At 50.4% G+C, this 15,329-nt stretch overlaps 1 non-coding gene across 1 annotated transcript; it reads right to left on the bottom strand.

Annotated features, from left to right (window-relative positions):
* Positions 1-909: 909 nt before the first annotated feature.
* On the bottom strand, positions 910-12,708 carry LOC109741628 (uncharacterized). Its single transcript, XR_012184715.1, has 2 exons — positions 11,416-12,708; positions 910-4,259 (listed from the first exon to the last, which is right to left on the bottom strand). It is a non-coding gene; the product is annotated as an uncharacterized protein (transcript).
* Positions 12,709-15,329: the final 2,621 nt, after the last annotated feature.

The raw sequence follows: 15,329 nt of genomic DNA, 5'->3' as shown, positions 1-15,329 counted from the left end.
GGCGCGGCGGACGGCACGGCCATGGCCGCCGGGGGGCAGGGTGGATCTCAGTGAGCTCAGATGTGCTGGAAGGGAGAGGAAAGAGAAGGGAGAAAGGAGAAGCAGGGCGTCAGGGCAGCAGCTTGGAACTCCGGCGGTCGCCGGCGTCATCCAAAGGCGGCGGGGTCGGGCGCGGTGCTCGGGAGGCAGCTGCGAGGGGAGGCTCGGGAGGAGCTCCTCTGTCTCAACCCAGCGTGACCAGGGAGACTCACACGCAGGTCAAAACCGTCCATTGACCATTGCCACGTCAGCAATCAGTCAAGTCAAACCACCTAAGGACTGATTTTGTCCGATATGAGATTGTTCGGGGGGTAAAGAGAACCGAAATAAAGATCAGGGGGTTATGTGAACCACCAACTTTGTTCAGGGTAGTAAAATGGACTTTTTTCATTTCTGTGGAGTGATTTTTTGTTTGTTTGTTTCGATATCTCCTTTTAATCGTCATGTACTGCCAATGCTCACCAGCCGCGCCTTCTTCCTTTTTTCAGACGGGACGGAACACAACATCTGTTGAAATGCTGTTACTACAAACTAACTCATGCACTACTGTGCATCCCCATTGTACTAGTTTCGTGACATGGATGGATCTCCACTATCTTATGGCAGCGACACTTCCATCTTCTAGTTGCCACAAACACAAGTTCGTGACATGAAAATTCTACTAGTTACAAACTTCCATCTTGAGCGGCACCATCTTATGATGCTGATCTATGCTGTCTACTGTTGTTACAAACTGAAGGGTTTCAGTTACTGTCAAAAAAAAACTGAAGGGTTTCAGTGAAACAACATCGGTTCAGTTACTCGGAATCTTTGACGAATAACTGCAACCAAAAGACTATGAACTGAAAGTTTACTGCACAGAGGGAAAGCAGAGCACAAACGGTCTTTGCAACCGATCAAACGTGCCTCCCAAGGGTTATTACAAACTCCTCCCAAGGACATGCAAAACGTGCCGAAAACACTCCGGCGTGGATTCAGCCAAAGGATCATTTCGTATTCAACGATATCTCTCACACCCTGAAGGGCACCCCATATGACAGTTGATACAATGAAGAGGAGCGCCCCCGTGCCAATGGCCTACTTCAGACCGAGATTCATGAGGCCCCTCTCAATGCTCCACCTTGTACAGGTGCTAAGCCTGCCATGTAGGCAAAAAATCTGATGTGGCAAGACAATTAAGAGAAGAGAGATGAGTTTGATGACCCCAATAAAAACCAATGCCAAGCACGCAAACCTAGGCCAAACATTTAAATGAAGCAAGCTCACCAATGCATGAAAGAGTTTAGTAGCTAAGTCATTAAATGTAGGAAGCTTAGCAACAACAACTTAGAGGGTGCTTGGATCCAAGAAACTTATTTTAGTCTGACTAAAAATAGTCTTTTTAAGAGGCTAAAGTTCCAAGCACCCTGACTAAAAAAAGGCTAAAACTAGTCTTGAGACTAAAATTTTTTAGTCAGGGGTACCCCTACTAAAATGTGGATTAGTCCTCTATTTCCTCATTTAACTCCTCTCCTTTAACGCAGGCGAGTTCTGAATTGGAGGGTTTGAAGGCTAATAAATGCTCATTAACTTGATTTTAGTCTCTTTAGTATTTGGATCCAAGCATGGGTGAGGCTAACAAGTTTTAGTCCCACTACTTTTAGTCATGAGACTAAAACGTATCCAAGCACCCTCTTAAGCACAAATGCATTGGGGACTATAGTTGATAAACTATTTAATGCGTTTAGCACCTCATCTAAGCAACTATCCATTGAAAGAGGTCTGAGCAAGTTTACCAGCAACCCTGCTAGGACGACTCCCACGAAATTCGCGGACAAGCCTGACCAAAACGGCATGCCAAGGATGGATGAGATGATGGCCCCGGTCCATGCTTCGGTGCCTGGGAATGGGACGGCGACGAACAGCATCAGCCCGAGCCACTAGAACTCCTCGACGGGTGCAACCTTCCATCGCACCCGCTCGAAGAGGAGGTCCTGGGTTGCCCAAGCGCTTCTTTGCCAGAGGATAGTTGCGAGTTTCTAAAATCCAACCCAAATGACCGGACTGACCGGCACTCCCATACTCAGCCGACCGGACCGACCGGCACTCCCCATACTCAGCCTATATCTGGGACGGATATAGGGGTGCCCACCACGTCGGCTCTGTCAAGTTGGACCCATCCCAAATCCTGTGCAAATTTACTAGTCCTTCCATTTCGACTGAGCTCCTTCCGCCTTCGTCCTTCATTTCCTGCCTCCCTCCTTTGCTCGTTGTCCACGTCTGCCGTCGCCGACACCCTGTCTGACACCATGGCCACGGATGATGCCTCGGCTGAATCAGTCGGGCACCCTGGCATGGCGACGGATCCCCGGATCCTTACAAGGTGGAGAACCTTGCCCGGAAGGATTGTTGCCGGAGGCAGCGCGAGTGTGAGGTGTTGCACAAGGTAGCGGTGGACCGTGTCCCGATGAATCTAGACCCTGAATCCGTTTGGTGCATCCGAAAAAAAATTATGATCCTGGCCAGGATCAATTGCTAGTCTCACTGACTAAGTTGGTCCATCTGTCGTATTCATCATGTATCCCAATTCTTGACAGATGTGTGTACCGGTGGAGGCGGAGACGGCGCCGCCTCGCGCCCAAGGTGGAGTGGGAGGAACACTAGGAGAAGACCGCCATGTACAGCTCGCAGCCCGATGACCGATGCACCTCACCGCCGATTGCGCCTGCCGCGTGATGCCGTTCGCGTACAATGGAATCGCGTCTTAGCATGTAGCCATGTAGGCGGCCACCTAGTTGTATTCCAGCTCGAGCGTCACGCCGACTGGACACACTGCGTGCCTGTCTCGCGCTCACCATAGTCTAGTCGCGGTGCCGTCCCTGGTTAATTTTCTCCAAGACCGTGGTCACGGCCTGCCGCTTCTGTGCCCTCCCAACAGTGAAGGAGGTCGTCAGATGAGCTGCAGTCTAGCACCGGCGCGACGGCTCTCTCGATCGGCGAGTGTGTTCACCCACATGCTCTGCTTCACCGGCGTTTGCACGGCCGAGTGCTTTGTCTCCTTCCCCTGCTGGCTGTGTGTGACCCACAAGGTCACCAACAACTACAAGCCATTGATTATTAGCGTGATGAATCAAAGAAGTTCCCGTCGTACACTCAACCAAAGAAAAGGAGGTCGTGCATCTTCGTGCCGTGATGCAATCCCGATCATCTCCGGCTCCCTTTTTGCACCGCGGGCCGGCCATCACCTCGACATAGCAAAATTAGGCAACGAGCCCTCCGGCGCCTTGCACGGTGTGGGAAGTAGGCCGCGCACTTGCCGGACGGACGGACGGAGACGTGAGGAACAGCATGGACGGGCCGGCGGCGTCCTGTACTCGATCTTGCGGCCGGCGCGCGGGCATGGAGAGACCGATGGGCAGATGCGTACAAGGAGACGTACGCAGCGCACCCCTGGCCGAGATCATGGCATCCATCGCTGCAGCACACGGAGGATGCACGCGGCGGGTGAGCGCACGCCGCCTACTTCCGACCGGCTCTCGAGTCCTCCGGTGAGAACAGACTTGACGGCGTCGGTTGTGGCCGCAGTGCCATCAAGGGCGAGGCTGTAGGGTGCTGCCGAGGATGGGGAGCCGGAGACTGTGACTGGATCCGACATGTCTGCGGTCAGCTGGGAGCGGCGCTTCCCACTTCATGCCGTGCTTGCGGGCAAGCACGCAGCCTACTTCCGAGCGGCTCGGTAGCCCGGGAAGCGGCGGGGAGAGGTACTGTGGGCCGGCCGTGGTCTGGTGCAGCAGTGGACTGGACGCAAGGAACGTGTTGGAGAAATCCCATTTAAGAGAGGAGCAAGAGGACGAAGGCGTAGTTGCCATGTACATGTAGGCCCGTGCGACCAGTGAGAGCAACGAGCGAGGGAGAGGGACCAACTCCAGTCCACGCTCGGCTCGGCAGCGCGGGCCAGCCGTGGCACTGCATGCAGCAGAGCAGATGATTCGCACCTGGCTCCTGGTCCCTTGTCGGCCTTCCTTCCATTGGCAATGGCATTGCCCGTGCATCCCTTTCCTTCCCTCCCCCACCAACTTTTACCTTCCCTGGCTTCCGTTGGGATTGGGGTTGGGGAACAGTAACACGCAGGCTGCAGGCAGGCGACAGAGGAGGATGGAGACGCAGGTCTGGGGCTGGGCTCCGGTGATCTTCCTGCCGGGCTCCAAAGCCGAGTAGTACTCCCTCCGGTCCTTTTTACTCTGCATATAAAAATTGTCTTTAGTCAAACTTCATAAAGTTTGACCTTATTTATATGAAAAAATATTAACATCTACTATGCTAAAGTTATACAATATGAAGATTTAAGTCATGACACATCTACTAATACTGATTTCATATTGTGAATGTTGGTAATTTTTTCTATAAAATTGGTCAAACTTTATGAGGCTTGACTTTAGATAAATTTTATATGCGAACTAAAAAGGACAGGAGGGAGTACTGTAGAGTATATCCCCAGAACCCACACGACACGACCATGTCCATGACCAGGGGTGGGATCAAGCATGAGGAAAAGCAGCCAATAAAGCTTTCACAGTGCTGCATGCACCTTTTGTTTGACCGTATCATCTCCCCTTGCTTCCCTTGGGTAATTTCTGTGGAATGGCTTTTGTCCGTTTCTTTCAATGGGCAGGTACGGAAGGAGGAAGTACTGCCAATGTCCACCTTCTTCCTTTTCGAACGGAACGGAACACAAACATCTTATGGAATGTTGTTACAGACTGCTGTACTGTGCATCCCCATTGTAGTATCGTAACATGGATATCTACCATCTTACGGCAGTGAAACTCCCATCTTGTATCTTGTACTAGTAGTTACCACAAAGACAAGTTTGTGACATTACAAGCTTTCATCTTGACAACCATCTTACGATTTGGATCTCTACCATCTACTCCTGTTACAAACCCAAGGGATTCAGTGCTTCGGTTATGCTGGTATAAGTTGTACTAGATTCATGCAATCCCCATAGCACATTGCTTCCAACCAAGAATTAATCGCATGCACGGATCCGTCTAGTGCAATGGATTAACGGTCCCCAGAATTCCTCAAACGAGCAAATCAAAAGGAGAGGGGATGGAATCGTCTCACTGCTATTCAGAGGTGATAAGCAAAGTCGGTGAGAAGGAGGCGATGGACAGCTCTCACTGGTAGGCGTGCTGTGCAGCCGACTTCAACACCGAGTCACCGACACAACATGGAGTTATCAGTGGGCTTTGTGTGCTGGACGGAGAGCGAAAAGGAGAGCCAGCGCGCCCAGGCCGGTAAAGACGTGCAACCGCTGCGGGCAGCGATGCTCGACCGCCTTTTCCTGGAGCGCAACAGCCAGAGGCTCTCAGATAGTCGACGTGTGAGTGGCATGGATTGGATTTCGGGATTGATCAGTGATGATAGGATGAGGTGGAGGGAAGGGAGGAGAGAGACAGGAGGAGGAAGGCGGAATACTACCCGTATGTGCAAAACCAAGGTGAGGTGCATGCCACTCGAGCAAAACCATCAGCCACGCCATTAAAGCCGTTCCCAAAACCAGGCGGGGAGTATTGTGCCTTGTGGTCCTTTGGCTCCGGCTGTGCTGGTTATGTCGCCTCTGGTTGCTGCTTCCAGTTGGTGGATGCTCAATACAATCTTCTTGTTTGTTCACCGCGTTGTTTTCTTCAATGGAATATAGAGCTCCTTAACTGGAACATGAGAGAGTTGAACAATCCAACCTGGAGGACGATGCTACAAAAAAATTTGTCAGCTAACCAGTGCAATATTGTATGTCTTCAAGAAACTAAATTGGCTGATGTTGATAGAAGTATTGTGGCTGAAGTCCTGGGCAGCAGAGTTTCCGAGGACTTCGTCTTCAAAGCTGCTAATGCTAAAAGAGGTGGGATCCTGGTTACCAGGGGAGATGATTTTGCTATTTCCTTCAACTAGAATGCATCAGGCTCTAACTTTATTACTGATACTATTACTGATCTGACAAATAATGCTGCTGTTTATGGGCCTCCGGAGGACAGAAATAAGATTCTTTTTCTCAATGAGCTTAAGAGCATAAAGAATAGTGTGTTACCACCTCCGGAAGACAGCGATAAGATTCTTTTTCTCAATGAGCTTAAAAGCATAAAGAATGGTGTGTTGCCTGGTTGGATGATTCTTGGGGACTTTAATCTCATTTGTCGTGTCAGCGACGAAAGCAACTCCAACATTAATCTCAGAATGATGGGCCGCTTTTACAATGTGATTGAGGATCTTGAAATCCAGGAAATTTCTCTTAACAGAAGGAGGTTCACCTGGTCTAAGGAGAGAGGGAACACGGTTCATTACAAAATTGATCGTGTTAAGCACACTACAGAAATCAATTCAGAGGGGATTCTTTCCTATTCTTCTGAAATGGGCGTGCAGAATTTTTCTGAATGTTGATGTATTGGCATTATGCAGGAGGTTGTCAAACACGTTTCACATAGAGGCGATGCTGACCTTTGTAGTAGTAAAAGGCGGGAAGGAGTTGAGTCACGTGGTTGGGACTAAGGAGGAAGAGCTTGAGAGGAACATCAACATGTTCATCTGATCCTCCTAAACCTAGCTAAATACCTGTACTTCAATATTAGTACCAGATCCTACCTTCTCTCAGTGGAAGGGGGCTCCTATGCTTTCCCTTGTTGTACTGCCAATTCTCCCTTTTAAAATGCTACCAGTTGTAGTACATTCATCTTAGTGATGCCAATTCAAAAGAAGAAACAAGTCGCAGTATCAGTTGAACTACATTCATGCAATTCCCATAACACATTGCTTCCAACCAAGAATTAAACGCATGCACGGATCTATAATGGATTAATGGTACCCAGAATTCATTAAACAAGCAAATCAAAAGGAGAGGGGATGGAATCGTCTCACTGCTTTTCAGAGGTGATAGGCAAAGTCGGTGAGAAGGAGGCGATGGAGAGCTCTCACTGGTAGGCGTGCTGTGCAGCCGACTTCAACACCGAGTCACCGACACAACATGGAGTTATCAGTGGGCTTTGTGTGCTGGACGGAGAATGAAAATGAGAGCCAGTGTGCCCAGGCTAGTACAGACGTGCAACTTCTGCATGAGGAGATGCTTGAGCGCCTTTTCCTGGAGCACATCAGCCAGCGGCTCTCAGATAGTCGAGGTGTGAGTGGCACGGGATTGGATTTCAGGATTAGTCAGTGATGGTAGGATGAGGCGGAGGGAAGGGAGGACAAAGACAGGAGGTGAGGGAGGAAGAAGGTGAAATACCACCCACATGTGCAAAGCCCAGGTGAGGTACATGCCACTCGAGCAAAACCATCAACTACGCCATTACAGCCGTTGCCAAAACCAGGCAGGGAGTATTGTGCCTTGTGGTCCTCTGTCTCCGACTGCGCTGGTTATGTCATCTCTGGTTGCTGCTTCCAGTTGGTGGATGCTCACTAAGATCTTCTTGTTTGTTCACCGCATTGTTTTCTTCAATGGATATAAAGCTCCTTAACTGGAACATGAGAGGGTTGAACAACCCGGCTTGGAGGAGGTTGATACAGAAATTTGTCTCAGCTAACCAGTGCAACATTGTATGTCTTCAAGAAACTAAATTGGCTGATGTTGATTAAAAAGTATTGTGGCTGAAGTCCTAGGCAAGAGAGTTTCTGAGGACCTCATCTTTAAAGCTGCTAATGGTACAAGGGGTGCGATCCTGGTTACCAGCACAGATGATTTTGATATTTCCTTCAACTAGAATGCTTCCGGCTCTCACTTTATTACTGATATCTCCGCTGTGTATGGGCCTCGGGAGGACAGTGACAAGATTCTTTTTCTCAACGAGCTTAAGAGCATAAAGAATAGCGTGTTGTCTGATTGGACGATTCTTGGGGACTATAATCTCATTCGTCGTGTCAGCGAGGGAGCACGGCTCATTCCAAAATCGATCAAGTTAATCTTGGGAGGTGATCCACTTGTAATGTCAGTTGTCTTCGGCCTCAACTGTCATTTCCCCACTGTCTAATGATCTTCCAGAAGATGGATGTCAAGCACTATAAAGGGTTCAGATTTGAGGCTTGTTGGCTAAGGATGGAGGGATTCAGAGAGAAGCTGCTTGAGAAAAGCTCGATCCACGATAACTCTCTGTTTGTGAAGGACATTATCAAGGAAGCTCGATGAAGAAAATACCTCTACTTTTCCTCAAACTGGACTTAGGTAAGGCGTTTGATTCAGTCAGATGGGATGGCTCTTCAGGCTTATAGTTTCAGTGCTAGTCGGAGGGATCATTTTTCATTGAACCTGAGTTCTTCCTACTCAAGAGTTCTGCTCAATGGGAAGTCTGGTGGCACTTTTATTCACAGGAGAGGGCTGAGATAGGGAGACCTGCTTGCCCCAATGCTCTTCATTTTGGCCCTGGAACCTTTACAGTGCATTCTGACCAAAGCTACTGGTCATGGCCTCTTATCCCCTGCCATGCAAAGAACTGAGAAGATGAGAATAAGTTTTTTATGCAGATGTCGCCGCTCTCTTCTTGAACTATATCAAGGAGGAGCTTGTTGTGGCCTCGGGCCCCTTCATTTCTTCGGCAATGTCTCTGGTCTACAGGTGACTCTCAACAAGTGTGTGGCATATCCTATTCGCTGTGACCAACTGGGTCTATAGACTACAGGATCTTTTATCTGTTTTTGGTGGTTAGCTGGGGTCCTTCCCATGCAACTATTTAGGGCTTCCTCTCAGCACCAGGACCCGTAGAAGAATTGAATGCCAACCTCTCTTGGACAGAATTGCCGGGAGGTTGAAGCCATGGAAGGTAAAATTAATGCCCGGAAAGGAGTGTCTAACGCTTAATCAATTCTGTGCTGACAGTGCTCACAAGTTACAATCTACTTCTTCACTGATTTTCCACCCTCCAAGTGGATTATCAAAATGATAGACAAGATCAGGAGAAGTTTTCTCTGGTGTGGATAAGAGGCGCGAGGGGGCAAGTGTTTAGAGCATCTCCAGCCATGCCCCCAACAAGGCCCCCCAGGCGACTTTTCGGCCGCCGGCGCCGAAAAATCGGCCCAGTCGCGCCCCCAAGGGCCCATTTTTCGCCGGCTCGGGCCGAAATTGGCGCCGGCGGTCCCAGCCCGAACCCGGTGCGCTGGGGGGCGCCGGGCGAATCGTTTCTGGCGCGAAAGAGCCGCGGGCCCTCCTTGCCAGCGACTCGTCTCTCTTCTCGCCGCTTCGTCATCCTCATCGCCTCATTTCCCGCGGCGAATCAATGCCAAAGCTGCCGCGCCGGTCAGCCTCCTCCATTGATGCCTCACGGGCGGCGCAGTGAAGACCGGACGACGCGCGTCCCTCGCCCGCCACGCGTACACACGGCGGCCACGCGTACGCGCGGCGCCCCCGGCTATATAAGCCGACCCCCAGCGCGCCGGTGACGCACAGACTCTCCACCGCCGACGCGCCGTTTCTCCCCCATTCCTCCCTCTCCTCTCGCCGTCTCCAGTTCAACCATGGCCGAGCGCTTCCCAGGTGACTACACGCAGTTCTACAGCCTCCTCGGCATGTAGAGCTGCAAGGGCGGTGGGCGGCGAGGAGCGGCGAGGGAGACGGCGGGCATAGTAGCGTTTTTTCTTTTTTTTTTGTAAAATATTTTAAATATGTATGAACTCGCCGAAGTTTGGTTGAATTTGCGCCGTGTTTGTGCCGGAATTTAATTTTCAGAAAAAACGTGGGCGCCACGACTGGGGGGCATCACGCCCCCAGCACGCGTTTTGCGCCGGTGCGCCCCCAGGGGGCGATTTTTAGCGCCTCCTGGGGGGCCAACGGCTGGAGATGCTCTTAGTAAGCTGGATGAAAAGTCTGCTCGTCTAAACTGTTAGGGATTAGGAGTGAAAGGTATTGAAGAACATTAGCAGGGCATTGTGGTTAAGATGGCTATGGTTCAACTGGGACAATGTGGACAGACCATGGAAAGGACAGCCCTGTTCCTTGTAATGCGACCGATCAGCAGCTCTTTGCAACCTGCACCTAGACTCACATTGGGAATGGGGAAAAGGCCTCATTCTGGTTCGACGGTTGGCTTGATGGAGTCCCTCTGAAAGATATGGTTGGCCTATAGGAAAAGTATCTCTGTTTGTGATGGGATCAGGGGGCAGCTATCTGAAAACCCAGACTGCGTATCTAATGACCTACTGAAGAATTGGAGTGTTGGAGCTGAAGGAGAAGTGCAGTTTTAACTCTGCCTTCTCCTGCAGATAGGCTGCATGTGAGAAGCTTGTTGCACAATGATGGCCAGGTGCTGGAATCGGCGAACCATCTAATATACTGGGATGTTCTTTTGCTAAGCAAATTTGGTTTGCCTTCTCCTCCTATCATCCTACAGCTTCTGCCATTGGCCTGAGGTCTTCCATCGCTGGCCGGTGGAGAAAACCTTCACATGGAGTAAAAAATCCCCAATGCTGGAAGATGGCGTCCATGGCGATTTATGTAGTCTGTCCACTGTGGAAGGAGCACTGCCACGGGATCTTCCACAATGCCCAAGCTTCTGATGAGGGCATATCTTTAAGTCATGCTGACCTTCCATGTATAAGCCAGCTTGATCGAGAGTAATTGGCATGTATTTTTCTTTGGGTTTTTAGCTGGTTTTGAGCTATGTACAGAATTCCCCCTTCTTTAATTCAAAGCATAGCATAGCATATAACTTAGCTGGTTTTGAGCTATGTACCCGTAGAAAAACAGGCAGGGAAAGAAGTAACTATCTTTTGGGAGACTAAGAGTGAAAATTTGTTTATGTGATAAAGTAAGCATAACATATAACTTAAGGGGCAAAAGGTGAACCTCTTCCATTCAACTATAGTTGCTAACTTGCTAATTTCAGTCCCTTGATCATAATGTGCTCTCCTCGGAATCAGCTCTAGTACCATGTAGGAACAGCAAATCTGTAGTAACTAGTAAGCGATAATCAAGTGTCACTATCTCTAAACTTTAGTAATGCACAACTAGTGAACAACCAATTAACCTGAGCAAAAACAGATAATAGCTAAGTTGTCTTGGAGATGGCCGTCAGTTAAGTAGCAGCCTCAGTTCCACGCACTAACTAAAACGAGTCATAAATATTCACTTAGTTTGCATGTCAGGGTAGATATCATTTTGCAACAGATGACTTATCTTCCATTTAAACTTGTGTGTCAAAGGGCAGCAACACAAATTGATTTACTGTGTTTCCCTCTTTGGGGCTGTTCTAATCCTTCAGGTTAAATAGGAAACGGGGTTTATTTCAAGAAGCAAAAATAAAATGCTAGAGAGGCAATCCACTTCAGCAGTAGTTGAAACTGTCGAACACCTTGAGGAAGTGACACTAAATCTACTAAAATAAGCATTGACACTGAGATAAGAAAGAGGGAATATACCTCAAAACTGCTAGGACAGTCAGCCGGCCGGAATTGCTCCCCACAGCTCGAGCACCGGCGATGTGGCAGGTGTGACCACGACGGCATCGTCGGGCCAGCCGAGGCTCCGCAGCCCGAACCCGGACGCCTTGATGGAGTCCTCGGCGGCAGCCGAGCAGGGCGGCGGAGCCCAGGAGCGCGCCCAGTCGCCGGGCGCCTGGCCCGGCTCCTCCGTCGCGTCACCGCCGCCTCGCGCCGGCGCCGGCGCGCACGCGGCTCTGGCGACGGGCGCGAGAGCTTTGCGGGGAGGCGGCGGGATTCCGGGGGGAGCGGAGGCTGGATCCCTCGGGCGGACGTCTCCAAGATGCCGGAGGGAGAGGCGAGGGCGTGGCGGCGAGGGTGCGGCCGCCATGGGCCCATGGCTGTCGGCCCATGGCTGTCCCGATCGAGGACAGATGCTGCTTTAGCTTGCCGTCGCGGCGGTGGTGCTCTGCTCTGCAGGTTTGGGAAGAGTCGGTACAGACGGTGGTTACGAGGAGGAGGGGGTCGTCGGAGTTGTTTTACGTTAATTATCAATGCTATTTTGGCTCGAGAACTGCTAGGCGGACGACAAGTTCTGGACGATTCGCACACGATGCAGCAATCAAAACCGTCCATGCGTACAGCAAAAGTGAATAGCACCGTTCACTGCTCCATCGTGCGTTGTCCGGCCGGCAAACTGTCGTCCACAGAGTAGTTTCCTTTTGGCTCTACTATACTCGCCGCTTGTTGGATTGGTGGAACCAGTATGCCATTCAAAAAATGTTGAGCAGGCATAAATTTTTCATGTGGAACATTTTTCCGGATTCCTTATGGTTTAAGATCAATTTTGAAAACGGCGAAATTCTTATTGAATGATGGAGGAGCATATTTTTATGAAACTTTCAAACCGTTTTTTGGAATGATGCAATTGACAAACCATGGCACAAATATTGACAATGTGGCGTGATTTCTCGAGGAGGTGAAAGGGGCGGCGACGGGTTGTGGCTAGACGCTAGGTTTGTAGGTGGAGCTCGAGGGAAGAGGAATGGGGTGGATAGGGAAGAGACACAAAGATAGGTAGCGAACTAGTATGCCCAGTCACCCGGCGCTTGCAAAATAGTGTACTTATCTCAAAGCTCTACGATGCAAGACTCACATAACCATATTTTATAGAATCATTTTTTGTACTACGGGTGACCTTGGACCTAGGAATTTAAGTGTGGAAATGGGAAGAACCCGTACTAACCCCAAACCGATCCACATATAAGTCATTCCAAAGAAAAATTCACTCATAAATTCTGAAACCCAACCCGCATCAAATATACCCCAAGCGGCACCCATCCATCTTAGTACTTCGGCTTGGAACCAGCCAATGGAACCAATACCAACCCATAGATGTTGCATATTTTCACCATGCCTTATATGCTAGCTACTCATCGCCATTGTTGACGCCGACACGCCTAGGCCGATCGGTTGCACGACTCGAAGGCTCTAGCAAAAGCAGCAAACCAGACAGGACCGGACGAACACTAGTCGGCATCCTATGTACTCCAGTACTAGAGACAGAGGGAGAAAGAGGACAGGGGAAGAAGGGACGGGCAGGTGTCTTCGCGACCAAGAAGGCACACCGCAACGCGGGGGTGGGGGGAGGGGGAGGCGGGAACTGCAGTTTACCGCACAGAGGAACGAAGAGCAGAAATGTCTTTACAACTAATTAAACATGCCTCGGGGGGGGGGGGCAGGAGGAGGCGGGAGAGGCGACCCGTGCCGCCCTAAGACCGGATCTCGAGGGAGGGGAGTGATGAGGGGTTGGGGCGTGTCGAAGAAGAAACTGCCCTGCCAGCACCAGCCCTCCGACGGCGGTGACAAGGGAGTGGGCAGAGGGTGGTGTCCCGGGCGGCGGCGGTAGGTTTTCCCGCGTGTCATCAGTCGCTTTGTCGGAGCGAGAAAGTAACATAGTCCTTGTTCTATACTCCTTGCCTGGTATAGTCATCACTGGTACATTAACTGTGATTACTGAATTTTTTGACGGCTAAAGGAAGTAAGAAGAATACTTGGCGTGCTTTGAACTCGACGCGATGAAGGCAAATATGAGTGGTGAAACTGGGTTTTAACAATCGTTGGGCGTAGAGTGTCAGGAGGGGAGTATATATATGTTAGGTGGGTTTGAAACCTTGAGCCACGACTAGAAGGCAGATGCACGGGAGTGGCGGGGCATACGGTACAATCATGCATGTACACGAGGTCTCAGGGCGATATACGTGACCGGTGCGGGCGTGACGGGCGCGTGATCCGATCGACGGCCGAGCCGGGCTGGCGCGCGCGCGAGCGTGGAAGAGAGGAAACACACGTACGCCCGCTGCGCGCAGTAGCCGTTCCGGGCCAACGGGAATGCGAGAGAGGGGGTAGCCGGTAGCGCGTGTTGGCGGAGGGGCGAGGGACATGCACGGCCTGCGCCTGCGCGCCCTCCAACCCCTGCCCTGATCTGCCCTGCGAGCTGCTCCGGCCGGCCGGGCAAAAGGAAGGAAGCCGCGCGGTGCGGTGAGGTGCGTGGGCTGCGGCGCCGTGACGTGCGTGTGCGTACGTTCCTGCCCATCTGCGCCGGCGCGGCCATGGAGAGAGAGAGGGGGGTCTGGGGGGGGGGGGGGGGGGGGGGCGGCGGTTGGGTGGATGCGCGCAGCCTACGCTAGGCGGATCGGTCGCACGGATCAAGACTCGAAACGGCAGCAGCAGACCGGACCGGACGGACCCTGCTTGGCTTTCCATGCATGCAGATGCAGTGGAGACCGAGGGAGAGAGATGACAAGGGAGGGACAGGTGTCGTCGCCCTTTGGCTCCCTCCCCCACAATCTTTTACTACCACCCTCTCTCTCTCCTCTCCATCGGGATTGGGTGGGGTCGCCGGCTGGCGTGGGTACCCACCAAACTCCACTTCACCCAGCCTTTGCTCCGCAGCGCGGGCCAGCCGTCTCCGCCATTGGGTGCATGCACCAGACAGATGATCTCGTCCTCACCTGTGTGACCACCTGCCTCCCCTCTCGGCCTGCCATTGGCGATGGGCATTGCATGCATGTTGTTGCCCTCTGTTGTGTTCTTCTGCAACCAAAGGGAAGGAGGAGATCGAAGGAAGAACAAATATTTATGAAACAATAAATTTACCATGATCTAATTAATAAAATTGCCATGATCTAATTAATAAAATTACCATAGTCTAATTTTAAAAATGCCATGGTATAAATAATAAAATTGCCATGATAACTACTAGAAAAAGTTTCATGATCTAATTACTAGAAAAAGTTTCACGATCTAATTGATAAAATTGTTATGGTCTAACTAATTAAAATGCCATGCTAACTGCAACAAAAACTGCTATGGTCTAATTTAGAAAAATTTACAAACAAACACGGGCACGTTTTGTTCTTTGAAAAGGACGACTAATTAGGGATACTGTTCTTTCAAAAGAGGGAAAATTAGAATTTTCTTCCCACGAATATATAAAAACTGCCATGTGACAAGTTCAAAAAATATATAAATGCCATGTGGACATTATGGAAAATTGTAAAAATACCATGTTCGAAAAAAAATTGTTATGAATTTTCCCACGCCACAAGTAGAAAAATTACATTTTCTGATAAATGCAAACAGAAATGCCATGACAAAAAGGCTGTATACAAAGTGAACCAAAGATTTGCCATGCCATGACACACCGGTACAGTTTAGTTTGGCCACGACGGTGGTAGGTTGTCACGCGATGACATCGGGGACACCCATAACATGACCCAAAAGGGGTGATGCGGAGCATCCCTCGCTCATCCCCATGGACGTACCTACATCTCCCTCGACACCACTTAGACCCATGACAAGAGCTCGAGCGAAGGCTATTGAAGATAAGGTGAACTCGCTCCTCTCCGAAC

The sequence above is a fragment of the Aegilops tauschii genome, chromosome 5, assembly GCF_002575655.3.
Source record: "Aegilops tauschii subsp. strangulata cultivar AL8/78 chromosome 5, Aet v6.0, whole genome shotgun sequence".
Lineage (NCBI taxonomy): Eukaryota > Viridiplantae > Streptophyta > Magnoliopsida > Poales > Poaceae > Aegilops > Aegilops tauschii.
This window is presented reverse-complemented; position numbering and strand designations above follow the sequence as displayed.